Source organism: Sus scrofa, chromosome 17, assembly GCF_000003025.6.
Source record: "Sus scrofa isolate TJ Tabasco breed Duroc chromosome 17, Sscrofa11.1, whole genome shotgun sequence".
Lineage (NCBI taxonomy): Eukaryota > Metazoa > Chordata > Mammalia > Artiodactyla > Suidae > Sus > Sus scrofa.
In genome coordinates, this window is record NC_010459.5 from 42,261,441 (window position 1) to 42,278,782 (window position 17,342).

Sequence of the window (17,342 nt, forward strand, 5' to 3'; positions counted from 1 at the left end):
CACCACAGTGGGAACTCCCAGAAATAAATTATTTTAAAAATAAGATATGGACATTGTTTTTTTAGACATAATGCTATTGCACACTTAAGGGACTACAGTAAAGTGTAAGCATAGCTTTTTTTTAAAAGCACTGGGAAACCAAAATTTGCATGGTTCGCTCTATTTTGATATTCACTTTATTTATTTTATTTATTTATTTATTTTTTTATTTTCCCACTGTACAGCAAGGGGGTCAGGTTATCCTTACATGTATACATTACAATTACATTTTTTCCCCCACCCTTTGTTGATATTCACTTTATAGTGGTGGTTTAGAACTGGATCCGTAACACCATAGAGGTATATTTGTCCTAATTTACATAAGTTAGTCTAATCTCCTTGACTAAACCTAGCTGACTTAATTGAATACTAATTGAATATTAATAGAATACTTTCTAACATCACTCACGGACTGTTTAATAAAATTGATTATATGGGGATGGAAATCAAATTTCACCAAATTTAAAGCATTTAAGCTCTTTAGCACATGTCCTCTGACCAGCATGAAACTGAGCTAGAAGTAAGTGCCAAAAAGAAAATGAGAAATGCTCAAATACTCAGAAATTAAATAATTGATTCTAAATAATCTGAGTCGAAAAATCAATTAATAGTGAAAATTAGAGATTATTTTGGAATAAATGATAATTAAATAAGACACATAATCATGGGTAATGCAGCTAAAGTGGTAGAGATCATACAGATATGGAGGATATAATGTAGAACTTCATGATGACACATTTTTAAATATGGATGAATTATGAAAATTCCAAGAATGACATAATTTATCAAAACTGACCAAGAAGAAACTATCTGAATAGTCGCATGTTAATAATGATACTTAAACTTAAATATCTTTTTTTTTTTTTTTTGCTTTCTAGGGCCACATCCACAGCATATGGAGATTCCCAGGCTAGGGGTCAAACTGGAGCTACAGCTGCTGGCCTGTGCCACAGCCACAGCAACGCCAGATCCGAGCCTCCTCTGTGATCTTCACCACAGCTCACGGCAATGCCAGATCCTTAACCCACTGAGCAAGGCCAGGGATCGAACCCAAATCCTCATGGGTATTAGCCATGTTTCCACTGCACTATAACAGGAACTCTGGAAAAAAATTTTTGATTATCTCAGTAGATTCAGTAAAACCATTTGAAAAGTTCTACACCTAATCATTATAAAAACTCTCAGCAGTATAGCAATAGAGGGAAATTTACAAAATCTAGTAAATAATGTCTATAAAAAGCCTTATAGTATCTTCACATAATATTTGATTGTGATATGTTGAATGTTTTCTCCTTGACATTGGCAATGAGTTAAGGATGGCCACTATTGCCATTTCTCACAAAATTGTATTGGAAGTCCTAGCCAATGCAATAAGTCAGGTAAAAGAAATAGACATAAAGATTCAGTAGAAAGAAAGAAAATTATCACTACATGTAGATGACATGGATGTATACGTAGAAAATTCAAAATAATGTACAGATATACTATAAAACAATAAGTGAATTTTGCTTGACCTCTGAATAAAAAGTTAATATTAAAAATCAATTATGTTTCTATTACTATGAACACATAGAAAATTAAAAGACTAAAGTACTCTAGTTTACGATACTGTCAAAACCTTCAAATATCTAGGAAGTAATCAAAAGCTTTACAAGACCTATCCACAGAAAACCATAAAACATAGTTGAGAAAAATCAAAGAAGTAAATAAATTGACTAGTATAACATGTCGAAACATTGGAAGATTCACTGTCATAAAGATACCAATTCTCTTAAATAATCTGTGGGTTTAATACAATTCCATTCAGAATCTTAGTGGGTTTATGAGTGTGTTTGTTGTGTGTGGGTGTGTGTGTGTGAGAGAGAGAGAGAGAAAGAGAGAATGCAGAAATAAAAAATTAATTCCAGTATTTATTTAGAAATATAAAGGGCCCAGAATTGCCAAGACAATTTTGAGGAAGAACAAAGTTGGAAGACTTACGTTCTCAACATCAGGATTTGAAAGCTATAGTAACCAAGATATATGGTACTGGCACAAGACAAAATAGAGATAAATAGAGACCCATAAATAGACCCAAACATATATGTCCACTTCATTCATGACAATGGTGACACTGCATTGCAGTGCAGAAATGATACTCTTCAATAAATCAAACTAGGTCAATAGGATATTCATACGGAAAAAATGAATCTGCAGCTGTATCACACATCATACACAAAAATCAATACTAGATGCACTGTAGGTCTAAATGTAAAAGATAAACACAATAAAACTTTATAAAGATAAATTTGAGAATATTTTCATGACTTTAGGGTAAACCAATATTTCTTAAGGAAGATGGAGCACTATTCATAGAAGGAAAAATTGTTAAGCTGGTCTTCCTTAAAATCCAAAACTTGTGTTTATCAAAATACACCATCTAGAGTGATAATACAAGCAAGAGTTTGAAATATATTTAAAATACACGTAGTCAACAGGAGATGCTTAGCCAGAATATACAAAGTGCTTCCATAAATCAAGAAGAAGAAGAAGAAAAAAAACCAAACCCCAGACAACTCAAGAAGAAATAGGCATAAAACTTGAATAGGACTTTCACAAGAGAGTATATCCAAGTAGCCAACAAGCATATGAAAACATGCTTACCTTTATGACTCATTGGTAAAATGCAAATTGAAATTACCATAAGATATTTCCATACTCTTGCCAGAATGGCTAAAATTAGAAAGACAAACACTACTAAGTGCTGACAAGGATGTGGAGAGTTGGACATCCATACTTTTGGTGTATTCAATGAATCTCTTAGTTATAATACTGAGCGAAAGCAGGCAGACGCAAAGGTACCCAAGGCTGTGTGATTTCTTTCATATAAAGCATTAAAACAGGTAAGACACATTGATGGTGGAAAATGCAAAAATGGCTTTTAATTATTCTAGAAGTTGCAGGGCTGTCGGCTCTCTTCTGTTTCTTGATCTGGGGAGGGATGACATGGGTTTATGGAAACTTTTTGTCTGATCTGTGTACATGTCTGTATGCTTGTTGCTCTATGTTACGTATTTAAAATAAAGTTACCACAAAGTAAAGAACTTCAGGCAGTTGAGGGGAGGGAACACATCAGCTTTAAAAGTCTGAATTCTTTGCCTGATAAGGGTAGCCCAGGGGTCATGCAACAGTGTGAGGAGGAGCAGCTGTTATCCTCAGAACAATTGCCCACATTTTTCCATTACGTCAAAACTCATCTGACTCACCTAGAGCATTCTGAATGCAATTATCTTTGGAAGGTTGACAAGACCTTCCTAGTTCTCCCAAGGCAACACCCTTATTAAGGTGTAGGAGGGAGGGGAAAGGAGACAGGAAGGTGGAGAGTTGTGTTTGCTAATCTTGTGCAGTGTTTCTCAGACTTGAATATACAACACAATCACCTGGAGGGTTTGTTACAACACAGGTGGCTGTGCTCCACTCCCAAAGTTTCTGAGTCAGTACATGCCATGAACTGATGTTTGTGTCTCCCCTGCACAAAGTTCATATGTTGCGACCCCAACTTCCAGTGTGATGATATTAGGAGATGCGATTTGGAGTTCCCATCGTGGCTCAGTGGTTAACGAACCTGACTAGCGTCCATGAGGACACAGGTTCGATCCCTGCCTTGCTCAGTGGGTTAAGGATCTGGTGTTGCCGTGAGCTGTGGCATAGGTTGCAGATGTGGCTCAGATCCTGGGTTGCTGTGGCTTGTGGTGTAGGCAGTCAGCTACAGCTCCAATTCGTCCCCTTGGACGAATGTTCCTTTGGGCAGTATTGCCAGCTAAAGAGTTGTTTCCCTTGTTTCACATTCATCCGCAGTTACTAAAAGGTCCCCTTTCCAATAGATCTGTTCTCTGTTGGTTCTCATCAGTTAAGATAACCCAGCTTGGAGGATGGTAGAAGAAACTATTGGTACCCTGACCCAACTTTAGTCTTTAAGTGTGGTCTCACTAACTCTGAACTGCTAGAATCTGCATCTCTGTGCCGAAAGTCTTGCCCCTACCACCCCGCAGAACTATGAAAGTTTGTTCTTCCTCTTTGAACAGCAGACTGGATGGCAGAAGCAGCCCCCATTCAGTGACTGACAGGTATTGGTATATAAGTGCCCCAGATCTTTTGCTCCTAGGGTGGGATAATTTGTACTGTTTCCCAGAATTTCCCCAAGGTAGCCTGTCTAAAAATGCATCATTTATTGGAGTTCCCATCGTGGCGCAGTGGTTAACGAATCTGACTAGGAACCATGAGGTTGCGGGTTCGATCCCTGGCCTTGCTCAGTGGGTTAAGGATCCGACATTGCCGTGAGCTGTGGTGCAGGTTGCAGATGTGGCTCGGATCCCGCGTTGTTGTGGCTCTGGTGTAGACTTAACAGCTATAGCTCCGATTCAACCCCTAGCCTGGGAACCTCCATATGCCACAGGAGCGGCCCAAGAAATGGCAAAAAGACAAAAAAAAAAAAAAAAAAAAAGCATCATTTATTGATTTCCTTCCTAGCAAGTGTGTTTTTAATAGCTATTTATTTTATTTGCCAGGCACTGTTCTAGACTCAGAATATAAATGACCAGTGAAATTGACATAGGTCTTATATTCCAGAGGGAGAAACAGACAATAAACAATGACATGAAAATGTATAATTTCAAAATTGCATGCGGTCCTATTAGGACCCAAACAAGGCATATGGTGAGTTAGCTAAGTGACGGATTTTCATGACGCAGTGGTGGAGGAAGCCCCCAGTGGGGAGGTAGTATGGAACCTGAGGTCTGGAGGATGAGAGAACAAGCCATGTGAATTGCTGGGCAGCAGAAAGTGCAAAGGGGCTGGAACAGGAGAATTTAGGGTGTTCTTAGATTGGAAGGAGAGTGAACAGAAGAAGGATGAGTGATACTCAATTAAGTTGCAGAGGTGGGTAGGAATCAGGGAGCATCCATGACTTTGTAGAGTGCTGAGGTGGGTGTGCACATGTCTGTGTGCAATTGTGTTTGCATATGCCTTGGGAGCATGTGTGTACAATTGTCTCTTGTGTTCACCTGATGGTAAGTTAGTGGATGGGATGTATTTTCATCTTGCCTGTGTCTTCATCCATGTGGCTTTTATTCCCTATGTATGGGTTTATTTGTATATTAGGGCCTTTGTATTGATGTTTTCAAATGGGGTTTTGGGTATTTATCTATAAGTACGTATTTAGGTATTTTGACCACAGTGATACCTGGAATCATGGGCTTGGTTAATTATGTCTATGAAAACATATGGATGAATGTGTCATTGCATGTGAAAGCATGTGCACCAGTGTGTATACTTGTGTGTATATATTTATATTGTGTTGCTGTACATGTGAATGCATAGCTGCCTGTGTGTGTGTGCTTTATGATCTAGGATTGTTGGGTATCTGTGTCTCCGTGTGAAGTTCTAGAAATAGCCTTGCCCTCGACCAGACCACAGAATCTTGGAATTTTTATAGCCCACATTTGCTCGCAAGATGCAGACTTTATTTGCAGTTACAGTTATGGTTGGTTTTATTTTCTATTTTCAATATTTCTGGCCTTTTAAAATCTGAGTTCTAAATACTTTAAGTGAATGTGCGGAGATGTGTGTACAGACATTTTTTTTCCTCTTGTTTCCAGTCAGTCAGCCTTAGCAAAGCCCAAATTCTTACTTCTGTCTTTATGAATTAATATTTTCATTTAGAAGGGTGTTTCAGACCTGGAGCAGAGTGGTTTCCTTAGACAGCATTTTTTTTTTTTTTCTCTCAGCTAATATCCTAGTTGTAAGAAGATCCAGCAGCTTGGTTATTGGTGCCCAAAAAATGTTCTTCAGAGACTGTCATCAGAAAAGTGGAGACAGTTGCTCTCTGGTGCCCAGTCCTTTGAGTGAAACACTCCTTCCGTTTCCTGATCCTGGGAACTCAAAATAATTCCTGTATAGTTATGAGACAAAGATTCTGGCTTGACTCTTCTTCAGGAAGCTTCTCATGTTTGGTGCCCTGTTTGCTCTTCCAACTAGTATGATAGAGTGTCACAAGGACTTGCAAAAATCACCCATTCTCGGAGTTCCTGTTGTGGCTCAGCGGTAATGAACTCGACTAGTACCCATGAGGATGCGGGTTCTATCCCTGGCCTTGCTCAGTAGGTTAAGGATCCTGTGTTGCAGTGAGCTGTGGTGTAGGTCACAGACATGGCTTGGATCCCGCATTGCTGTGGTTGTGGCATAGGCCGGCAGCTGCAGCTCAAATGCAACCCCCACCTGGGAATTTTCCTATGCCAAGGGTGGGGCCCTAAAAAAGACACACACACACACAAAAAAAAAGATCATCCATTCTTATCTGGTGTTTTCACTGCAGCAGCGTGGGTAGCTGCTATGACATGGGTCCAGTCCCTGGCCCCGGAACTTATGCACGCTTAGAGTATAGCCATAAAGAAAAACGGGATCATCCATTCTAGTCTGTACTACAGATTCATAAGTGGTCATTCATCTTCAACATAGCTGTAGTAGATTGACTGTACTGGTGGCCCCGATTAATAGCCTCCCTGTATCCATGCTCTTTTCAATTATTTATTTATTTATTATTTATGTATGTATGTATTTTTGTCCTTTTGCTTTTTCTAGGGCTGCTCCTGCAGCATATGGAGGTTCCCAGGCTAGTGGTCTAATCGGAGCTGTAGACACCAGCCTTCGCCAGAGCCAGAGCAATGTGGGATCCCAGCTGAGTCTGCGACCTACACCACAGCTCATGGCAATGCCAGATCCGAAACCCAGTGAACAAGGCCAGGGATCGAACTCACAACCTCATGGTTCCTAGTTGGATTCATTAACCACTGCACCATGACAGGAACTCCCACGCTCTTTTCAATTCTGATTTCATAGTCCCCTCCCACTCTGTCTTTGCACTCAGTCATGTGACTTGGTTTGGCCAATAAGGTGTTAGCCAACTTGCTGCAAGCAGAAGAGTGAAAAAGCAGGAGTCTTGAGTTCCTTTTCATTATTTTCTGTAATCACCTTAAGAATAAGGTCACACAAGCCTACCAGAGAATATAAGAGATGAATTGCCCCAACCTAGGTGATCTTAGACTAGCCATCTTTCAGCAAGCCTACAAGCTGAGGAGAGACACATGGAGTAAGCCCAGTTAAGATCAACCCAGCCCAGCCCAGATGAACAGAACCACCCAGCCAAACCATAGACTCACGAGAAATAGTAAATTTTTTTTTTAAAGCCATGTGGTTTAGAGATGGTTTATTTCACAGCTACAGCTAACTTAGAAACTGGAAGAAGTCCATTTCCTTGTGTATGAACTCTGATTGTTGTAGATGTAGAGCTGGAATCTGCTTCTTATAACTTCTGATGCTGCCCTTGGGTACCCCATTTCTTCTTCCACAGTGACTTTCAAGTTTTTGAGGACAATGATCACCCCAGATGACCATAGTCACCTCCAAACTAGATTCCCCACTTCCTCCTTTGTCTACCTTCTAATCCATTTGCTACACAGCAGAAATGATCCTCTTTAAACACATTTAATTACATCATATCTTGTTGAAAACGCTCCCATTATTTCTTTTCTTTTTTTTTTTTTGTCTTTTGTCTTTTGTCTTTTTGTCTTTTGTTGTTGTTGTTGTTGTTGTTGCTATTTCTTGGGCCGCTCCCACGGCATATGGAGGTTCCCAGGCTAGGGGTTGAATCGGAGCTGTAGCCACCAGCCTACGCCAGAGGCACAGCAACGCAGGATCCGAGCCGTGTCTGCAACCTACACCACAGCTCACGGCAACGCCGGATCCTTAACCCACTGAGCAAGGGCAGGGACCGAACCTGCAACCTCATGGTTCCTAGTCGGATTCGTTAACCACTGCGCCACGACGGGAACTCCCCATTATTTCTTTTTATTACACTTAGATTCAAATCCAAACTCCTTTCTACTCCCCTGCAGTGTTCAGTACCTGGTCACCTCTCAACCTCATCCTGCCACAATCTTGCCTTTGCTTACTATACTCTTGTCATGTTATCTTTCTTCAGGTTTCTTGATAATGCTAAGACTTTTGTCCTTTGATGGCTGTATCTGTCTGTCTGTCTGTCTGTCTGTCTATCTATCTATCTACCTACCTACCTATCTATCTGTCTTGTTTCAGCTCCTGAAACTCTACCTGGGATAAATCCCAGTTATTGCTTGCCTTGGGCAAGGTGATGGGTGCAAAGGTCAGGAAGTATTTATACCGCTGCTCCATTCAAAGTATCCTAGACAGTCAATCAGCATTCTACGGCCACAGGTCCAAAAGCACCTCTCTGCATTTTGAAAGCTGAAATCAAGTGAAGAAGAGCTTGTGGAAGGACAGGAGTTGTGGTTGGGGTGAAGATAATGTGAGTCCAAAAATGCTTCTTCTCTTTCCAGTAGCAACTTACTTCCCTTCCTTTGATCTTTAGTTTTATATTTCTAGCTCCACCTTCATCAGCTGTGTGATTTCCTCAACTTCTTTCATCTTAGTATGGTTTCATCTTTGTGTGTGTGTGTGTGTGTGTGGCCATACCTGCAGCATATGGAAGTTCCCAGGCCAGGGACTGAATTCAAGCTGCAGCTGCGATCTCTGCTATAGCTGCAGCAATGCCAGAGCCTTTAACCCACTGCACTAGGCCAGGGATTGAACCTGTGCCTCCACAGCAACCAGAGATGCTGCAGTCAGGTTCTTAACCCACTGCTCCACAGAGGGAGCTCCAGTATGGTTGCAACTTTAATGGGAGGTTATTATGATGACTGGCTCATAGAGTTGCTGTATATATTAAATGAGATGTTTATAATGATCTTAGACCAGAGCCTGGCAAGTGGTAAGTATTTGGCAAATGCTGGCTATTATCATCTCAAAGGTCATGTAGCATGCAAGATTAATTCACATTAATTAACTTCTAGTATATAGAATTTAATTCATATGAAACATAATTGATTATCTAGTTCATGTATTTATTGCTTTGAGGACTTCATTTTTGGGAATATGAAATATCTATAATACCATCTACAGGTTTTATAATGTTCTTTCTTTCTCTAACCTTATTATTCTCACAAGGCAGTAAATTCTTCCATTATGAATTCTCTGACCACAGAGTTTTCGGGAAATCAATCCTAGCTCTTGAGAAAAGCTTCCTATAAAATGTACCACTTTTATTGTGCCCTTCGAAGTTTGCTCCTCAAACTCGCCCACTACTTCAGCTCATTTGAGCAAGAAAATATTCCTATGAAGTAGATAGAGAAACCTTATCATTCCCATTTTGCAGATGACTAAACGGAATAAGCTTGGAATCATATCTGTTGGAAGCAAAATGAGTTCACCAGAGGCCAAGCACATGGGGAAAACCGAGAATAAAATTGAGACAAATTAACACTTTGCCTCCATTCCCTGTACCTTTCCAGTTAAATTACCTTGCTTCCTTTCATTGCTGCAAACTTGGCTTCGCTAGTGCAGACCTGACCTGGATCTGTCCGTGTTCCTGCTTAGAGAGATGACCTTAATGTATTTGTAGAAACTACATGCTGTACACTCAAGGCCACCCAGCAAATGCAAATGCAGCAAATGGAAAATGCGCTTCGGGTGCAGATCAAAACTGTCCCAGCAAGAAAAATAAGCGCCGAGACAGGGACATTGGCTGTCCAGATATATGCTGAAAGTCTCTTTGAATTAAAAGCAGAGTGTTTGATGATTTCATGTCTTTCCCATTTGAAAATTTAATCTTCCATGGGGTGGAGGAAGTGATCTGGGTCACTGACTTGCTCAAACAGATTCTCACCAACCAAAAGCCATCACTGGGCTGAGTGGAAGTGACGGGAACCTTGGGAGAGGTGACAGAGTGAGGAGTTAAAAACTGGGCCTGGTCAGATGACAGGAAGGGGGATTTCAAACAATTAAGAGAAAAAAAAAAAGTCAGCCTGAATCTGTGGGATAGGACTTCAAGATGCAGGCTGGGAATAGCTGGAAAAATCTCTCCGAATGCAATTCTGCCTGTGCAAGTTTTTCCAGCAATGGAGACCGTGGCGCAGTAACCAGACAAACCAGTGTGGTTAGCCAGGGAGCTCTGATGCACTGCCGTGGAGAAGAGGTACCCAGAGGATGGAAAGAAGGACTCAGGATTAAGAACAGAATGGAAGAGATGGCAGGGAAACAAGAAGACTGTGTCGTGGAGGGTAAACGCGCCAGGACCTCAGGGTTGATGTGTTGAGAAAAGCACAAGAGTCATCTTCCAAAAGATGATCTTAAGAAGCTCACCCCCAAAGTTCTAAAAGTCATTTTTTAGAAGAGGCAGCTTGATCTCTGGAGGGAGGGATAAACTGGCTTTATGGTACTGATGGGGGGAACTGGAGAGAGAAAATTTAAGACTGAAAACTGTGGAAGGGAGGAGGTGAATGAGGGGAAGAGGGCATGAACCTCAAAACAGGAGAAGGAAAGAGAAGCGGAGATGCTCTCATGTGTCTCCATCATCCTGGGTCTCCTGGTCTCCTCGGGTTCTGAGAGGACTTAGGAATGAGCTCCTTGAACACTGCTAATGACCTTTGGGCGAGTTCATGGAAAAGGTTAAGAGCGGTGATGGAAGACTACAGGCAGATAAATGTCACCCCACATCGCAACAAAGGGGGAACTTGGCAACCATGAACCTCCAGATGATGAGGTTGTTGTTGATCCCCAAAGACTACAGACTAGATTATTAAAGCAGTTAGTTTGTGAACACATGGAAGAGGAAAGAATGATCACAGGGGCTCAGCTGGTGTTCACTTGGAAGTTACAGCAAGTCAATTCCAATCCTTTCTTTTAGTTATGCACTGATAGACTAAGAAGTGAGTTTGTTGCTAGAATCTGGGAGGCCATCTGGACATGTAAAAATGCATCCCATAAACCTCTTCAGACAAGATGGATGAATGTGGATTAGAAGACAATAAATAATAGCATAATGATAGATTTCACATTTCTTTAGTGTTTTTTATTTTTAAATTTTTTTGTATTTAGTGTTTACTATCTGTCAAACACGGTCAGGTCTTACTGACAGTTTGGCATTGTTTCATGTCAGTCAGGGTTTCCCATGAAACAGAACCAACAGGAGATATACATACCTATAACTCTATATTATCTGTCTGTATCTATAGTCTGTCTATCTATCTATCTATCTATCTATCTGTCTATCTATCTATCTATCAATCCATCTATCCATCTATCCATCTATCCATCTATCTATCTATCTATCTATCTATCTATCTATCTATCTATCCATCATCTATCTATCCATCTATCTATCTGTCTATCTGTCTCTATCTATCTATCTATCTGTCTATCTATCTGTCTATCTATCTATCTATCTATCTAGATTATAGGAGTTGGCTCATGTGGTTATGGAGATGGAACTGTTCCACAATATTCTGTCTGCAAGCTGAAGAACTAGGAAATCAGGTCACACAATTCAGTCTAAGTTCTTAGGTCTAAGAATCTCGATGCTGATGGTGGAAGTCACAGTCTGAACCAGGAGCACGATGTCTGAGGGCAGGAGAAGATAATGTCTCAGCTCGAGCACAGAGAGCAAGTTAGCCCTTCTTCCTCTTTTTTAGTTCTGTTCACATCCTCATCGAGTTGAATGGGGCCCATATAAATGGCGGAGGGTGATCTTTGCTCAGGCTACTGATTCAATTGCTAATCTCTTCTAGAAACATCCTCACAGACTCACCCAGAAAGAAAGTTTCACCAGTTATCTGGGCATCCCTTAGCCCAGTCCAGTTGACACAGAAAATTAACCATCAACTGTCCAACAAAACAGACTGATGTCAAATGGGAGCGAGATCTCCAGTGTGAGTCCCAGCCCTGTGTCCTTGACCTTAATCCAATCAGCACCTTGATTGCTCCATTGAATGATTCTTCCCAGGGATGACACAAGGCTGGAAGGGTAGGAGAACAAACACCTTAGATGACAGTCAGAAATGGACAAAGAACTTGACAAGGCAGGAATAGCAGAGTGAATCCAATATGACAGAAAGTACCAGGAGTAAACATTCAGGTAGAAAAAAAATCCTCCTGTTCCAGTGTAGAATAAGGGAGATGTGGTTAAGCATTTACTCAAATTTTAAAAAGTTACAGTTTAAAAGTTGGCATAGTTTGAATCGAACATGAGATATTCCCCTGGCAAAAATTTCTCATGAGAGTTCAGGCCATATTAATAGAAATACAGTGTCTGTAATGTGGGAGGTGATAGTTCTCTGCTTGGCACTAATCACTTCTTACCTAGAGTACCTTCTTTTGTGTTTTAGTGTCATTACAAATAGGCATGGGGGTAACACTTGTTAATATCACTTCTCTGGTTTCCTTTGATGATTTCATTATCATGCTTTTTTAAAAAAATCTAGGAGTTCCTGTTGTGGCTCAGCGGGTTAAGAACCTGCCTAGTATCCATGAGAATGCAGGTTTGATTGCTGGCATCCCTCAGTGGGTTAAGCTGTGGCACAGGTTGCAGATACAGCTCAGATCCTGCATTGATATGGCTGTGGCACAGGTGGGCACCTGCAGCTCCAATTTGACCTCTAGCCTGGGAACTTCCAGATGCCACAGGTGTGGCCAGAAAAAAAAAAATCTAATTTTGGATGCAAACTGTTATATTTGGAATGGATGGGCAATGAGACCCTACTGTACAGCACAGGGATTGGGTCACTTTTCTGTACAACAGAACTTGACAAAACACTGTTAATCAGCTATACTTTAGTAATAATAATTTAAAAAGGCAATTCTTTTCTGTAGCACTTCTCAAATTCCTTTCTGTGGCTTGTCCCCTCGCCCCTCGACGTCTGTTGCTTCAAACAAGCTAAGTGTGTCCTCATTTTAGGGCCTCTTCACTTACTGTGTTCTCTACCTAAATACATTTTCCCCAGAAATTTCCTTGGTTCCATCCTTCACTTAATTCAGGTCTCTGCTTAATGTTCTCTTCTTAAAACAATGCCTTTCCTGACCTCTTTGTTTAAAGAAGGACTGTCATCCGTCTCTTTCCAGGCTGTTTTATATGTCACTCAAACATATAGCACTACCTGGCATTATTCTGTATGTTTATGTGTTTCTTATTGTCTGGGTCCTTCCTGAGAACATGTGCTATGGAAAGGTGGAGACTTAATGGTTTTGGTCACTCCTAGCTCAGTGCCTAGTGTGGTGAAGACTCCTAGTAGGTGCTCAATAAAAGCACTGTTGGATGATGCATGAAAAATAAAATGAACAGACTCCCTGTAGAACTCATGTTCTATGGAACACATTTTGGCAAATGTTGTATAAGGTGTTTAGTGCTGCCTACTCTGGAAATAAGGCAGGAGATAAAGTAGGGAAAGGGCAAAGATTTGGGGGCTTTCTCTGACTTGTACTTATTGTTCTTGGCTTAGATCCCCTTTCTTAGGTATTCCTAAAATTCCCCTCTTAGGAATTCTCTCTCATTTGGGCCCCAGAGGGAAGTCTTGCCCTTTTCTTTGGGACTCTTGTAGGATGAAGACACTGTTATCTGCTGTCTCGAATCTTCCTGCAGCTCTTCTGAGCCTTGGCCCAAAAAGGCCCGTTGTTCCCAGACCTGCTCTTCCCTGTTAGGTGGGATTCTTCAGGAGTGAGTTTGTGAACAGAATTCCTTTGGGAGAAGTGACAGATGACTGCCTGTTTATTCTTGTGTGTAAGAAGTGATCTTAAATCTTCCAGTTTTATGACACCAATAAGTTGCTTAAATATGCATTACAAAATACAACTCTTTGATTGCAGGAAGATGGTGCTTGTGTGTATGTGAGCATGTTTTGCTTTTGTGTTTTTACTAAGACCATTTTTTTTTAAGAGCAGTTTTGCATTCATGCTAAAATTGAGAGGAAGGCACAGAGATTCCCCATAGACCCTCTGCTGGTGTGGCTCTTGCCTTTTTGGAGCAATGTGACATCACTTGGGAGTTCCCGTCGTGGCTCCGTGGTTAACGAATCTGACTAGGAACCATGAGGTTGCAGGTTTGATTGCTGGCCTTGCTCAGTGGGTTAAGGATCCGGCGTTGCTGTGGGCTATGGTGTAGGTCACAGACGAAGCTCCGATCCTGAGTTGCTGTGGCTCTGGTGTTAGGCCGGCGGCTGCAGCTCCGATTCGACCCCTAGCCTGGGAACCTGCATGTGCCACGGGAGCGGCCCAAGAAATGGAAAAAAGACAAAAACAAACAAACCCCTCCCCTCCACACACACAAAAACCTGCACATGGATGGTTATAGAAGCCTTATTCATGATTGCCAAAACTGAGACGCAACCAAAATGCCCTTCAGTAGATAAGTGAGTGAATAAATTGTGGTCCACCCAGACAATGGTGCCGTATTCAGCACTAAAGAGAAATGACCTCTCAAGTCATGAAAAGACAGGGAGGAATCTTAAATGACTCTCACTAAATGAAAGAAGCCAATTTGAAAGGGCTACGTACGTTTGGTTCCAACTATAGGACATTCTGAAAAAGTCAAAACTGTGGAGACAGTAAAAAGATCAGTGGTCGCCAGGGGGTGGGGAGGAAGGCGAGTGGGTGGAGCACGAGGACATTTAGGGCAGTGAAAACACTCGGCATGATGTGTGCAATGATGGGTACATATTTTATTACACATTCATCCCAACCCATAGAAAATAGAACCCTGAGAATGAACTATAATTTAAGTATGGACTTTGGGTGATTCTGACAGGTCAATGTGGGTTCATGCGTTGTGACAGATGCACCACACCGCTGGAGGATGCTGATAATCGGGAGGCTATGCATGTGTGGGGACAAGGGTTATGCAGGAAAATCAGTACCCGCCCCTCAGTTTTGCTGTGAATCTAAAACTGCTCTCAAAGATCTTACTAAAAATGTCTTTGAAGTATGGATGGTCAACTTAGTTTTTCACGGTCCTAAATAAAAAGGCCACTCAAGACAAGAATATATACATATATATTTTTTGTCTTTTTGCCTTTTCTAGGGCCACTTCCCGTGGCATGTGGAGGTTCCCAGGCTAGGGGTCGAATCGGAGCTGTAGCCGCCGGCCTACGCCAGAGCCACAGCAACGCGGGATCAGAGCTGCGTCTGCAACCTACACCATAGCGCACAGCAACGCCAGATCCTTAACCCACTGAGCAAGGCCGGGAATCGAACCTGCAACCTCACGGTTCCTAGTCAGATTCGTTAACCACAGAGCCACGACGGGAACTCCAACAAGAATATTGAGAACTCTTTCTCCACCATCAAATCCCACACGATTTGCTATTATTTTACCGCATGTGTGGCATGGTGTGATATGCTGTGTGTGTATGAAGAGGAGGAGGAATCTTTTGCAACCTCATTCTTCGAAGTCTTTATCCAACTAATCCAGAAGGTGTGTTGGTTCCAAGCAACAGGGAAACACTGGGAAGGAAGCCTCAGGGATAGGAAAGAGTCCTCTATATTCAGAAATTGATTCATCTGTCTCTTCCTTCCTCCTCTCATCCTTTCATTCATGATGGATGGATAAAAACTTGGTGTCAGGCATGGGAGTGCCCTCCTAGAGCACCCACATGTGTACGAGGAGCACACAGACCATTTAACATGGCACACAGGCCTCCTCCCCTGCCATCACCCCCTGCTCAGTACTCCAGCCCTTCCGGATGTGTAACCCTACTTCAAATTTCATCCTGCAGGTAAGAGGAACAAGTCTAGATTTCAAGGAGAGAAGTGATTTCAAAGGATTAAGTGGGGAAGGAAATGGGCCTGAAACAGGAGGCAGGAAGAGAGATTAGTCCCTCTTTCAAAGCCTGGTTCTTTGTCTTCATGGTGTGTAGACTTAGTGTTACCGCCTCTCAGTTTTTCTGTCTTGAAAATGGGGTCATCGGCCCTATCTCATCAATGAGAAAACAGCACACGCCAAGGTGGTTGCAGTGTCTGGCACAGCTGAGATGTTCAGTAATGACTTCTTAGCCTCTTCTTGGTAACACTTGATCATTTATTTAGGGTGAGAGATGGGAAATGGGCTTCACTGGTTGATATGAGAGCAAAGTAGCTTTATTGCAGGTAATCTTCCAAGAAGCTAGCTAGCTGTCTGTCTGTCTGTCTATCTATCTATCTATCTATCTATCTATCTAGTCTTCTGTGTATGTAAGCATTTATCTATGTGTGTTTGAATCTATCTACTATGTATGTGTATGTATGTATGTATCTATTAGGAGGAAGGATTTGGTCGGGACATGGAATCCTGTTGTTCATTTAGTGTTTGAGGAACACTCAATGAGGGTGCAGCTAGCCCTGGAAGAGGAGCCAGGAGAACAGCTAAAACACAAGGAGGAGCTGGGAGCTCTGAGCCCAGCCATTCCATTGCCACAAATTCCAGCTGCAGCCCTGTTCTTGGCCTGGCCCCACCTGCCCATCTATAATTAAAGCCGTGTCTACAGTTAGGCAGATTATAAGGGGAGAGAAAAAGGCTGTCAGCAAGTCATAATTTCCAAAATCAAAGCTCCCTCCTCCCCCCCCATCCTTTTTTTTTTCTTCTTTTTTTGGATTTGGCAGCAGGTTTCCTAAAAAGTAGGCCATGATGTCCTTTCCTACAGTTCATTGCCATTGGGCAGGGAGGGCCCCACCTGCTGCCAAGGCCTTGATTTTGGTTCTCGCAGGCAGTGAGCAGGGAACTTTCCCTGGTTGCTCACCTCTGGCCTGGGAGGCAAACATTTGTCATGAAAGATTTTTCTTCTTTTTTTTTTTTCTTCCGTTTTTAGACAAGGGGTTGTAATAAATAAGGAATCATTTGCAAATGCCCTCATAGCCAGCCCAATTTTATTTTTATTGTAAAGGGCATGTGTGCTGATTCATTTTTGATACAGATGTCAAGTTGGAGGACTTTTCTTTTGGGCTCTTGGGTTTTGAAGGGTGTCTTGGAACCATCATCCTGAGCCCTTTGGAGGCAGCGTTCACAGGAGAACTTTCCAGAGAAAGGGTGTGTGGAAACTATTTGATCTGGGCTGGGACTCTATTGCTAAAATTATTTTCTTAAAAATAACCACAGGGAGTTCCCTGGTGGCATGGTGGTTAAATATTCCACATTGTCACTGCTAGGGCTCAGGTTGCTGGTGTTGTGCGAGTTCAGTCCCTGGCCTGGGGACATCTACATGCCAAGGGCTTGGCCAAAAAATAAAAAATAAATAAATAAATTAATTAAAATAAAATAAAATCAATAAAAAATAGTTATGGGCCTGAACTGGCATTGTGTGGATGCAGAATTTCTTCCTTGACAGAGGCTGCCACAGTCAAGGGAGAGACTGCCTTAAGGACCACCAAGCAGTGGGTCCAAGAAGGGACAAAGT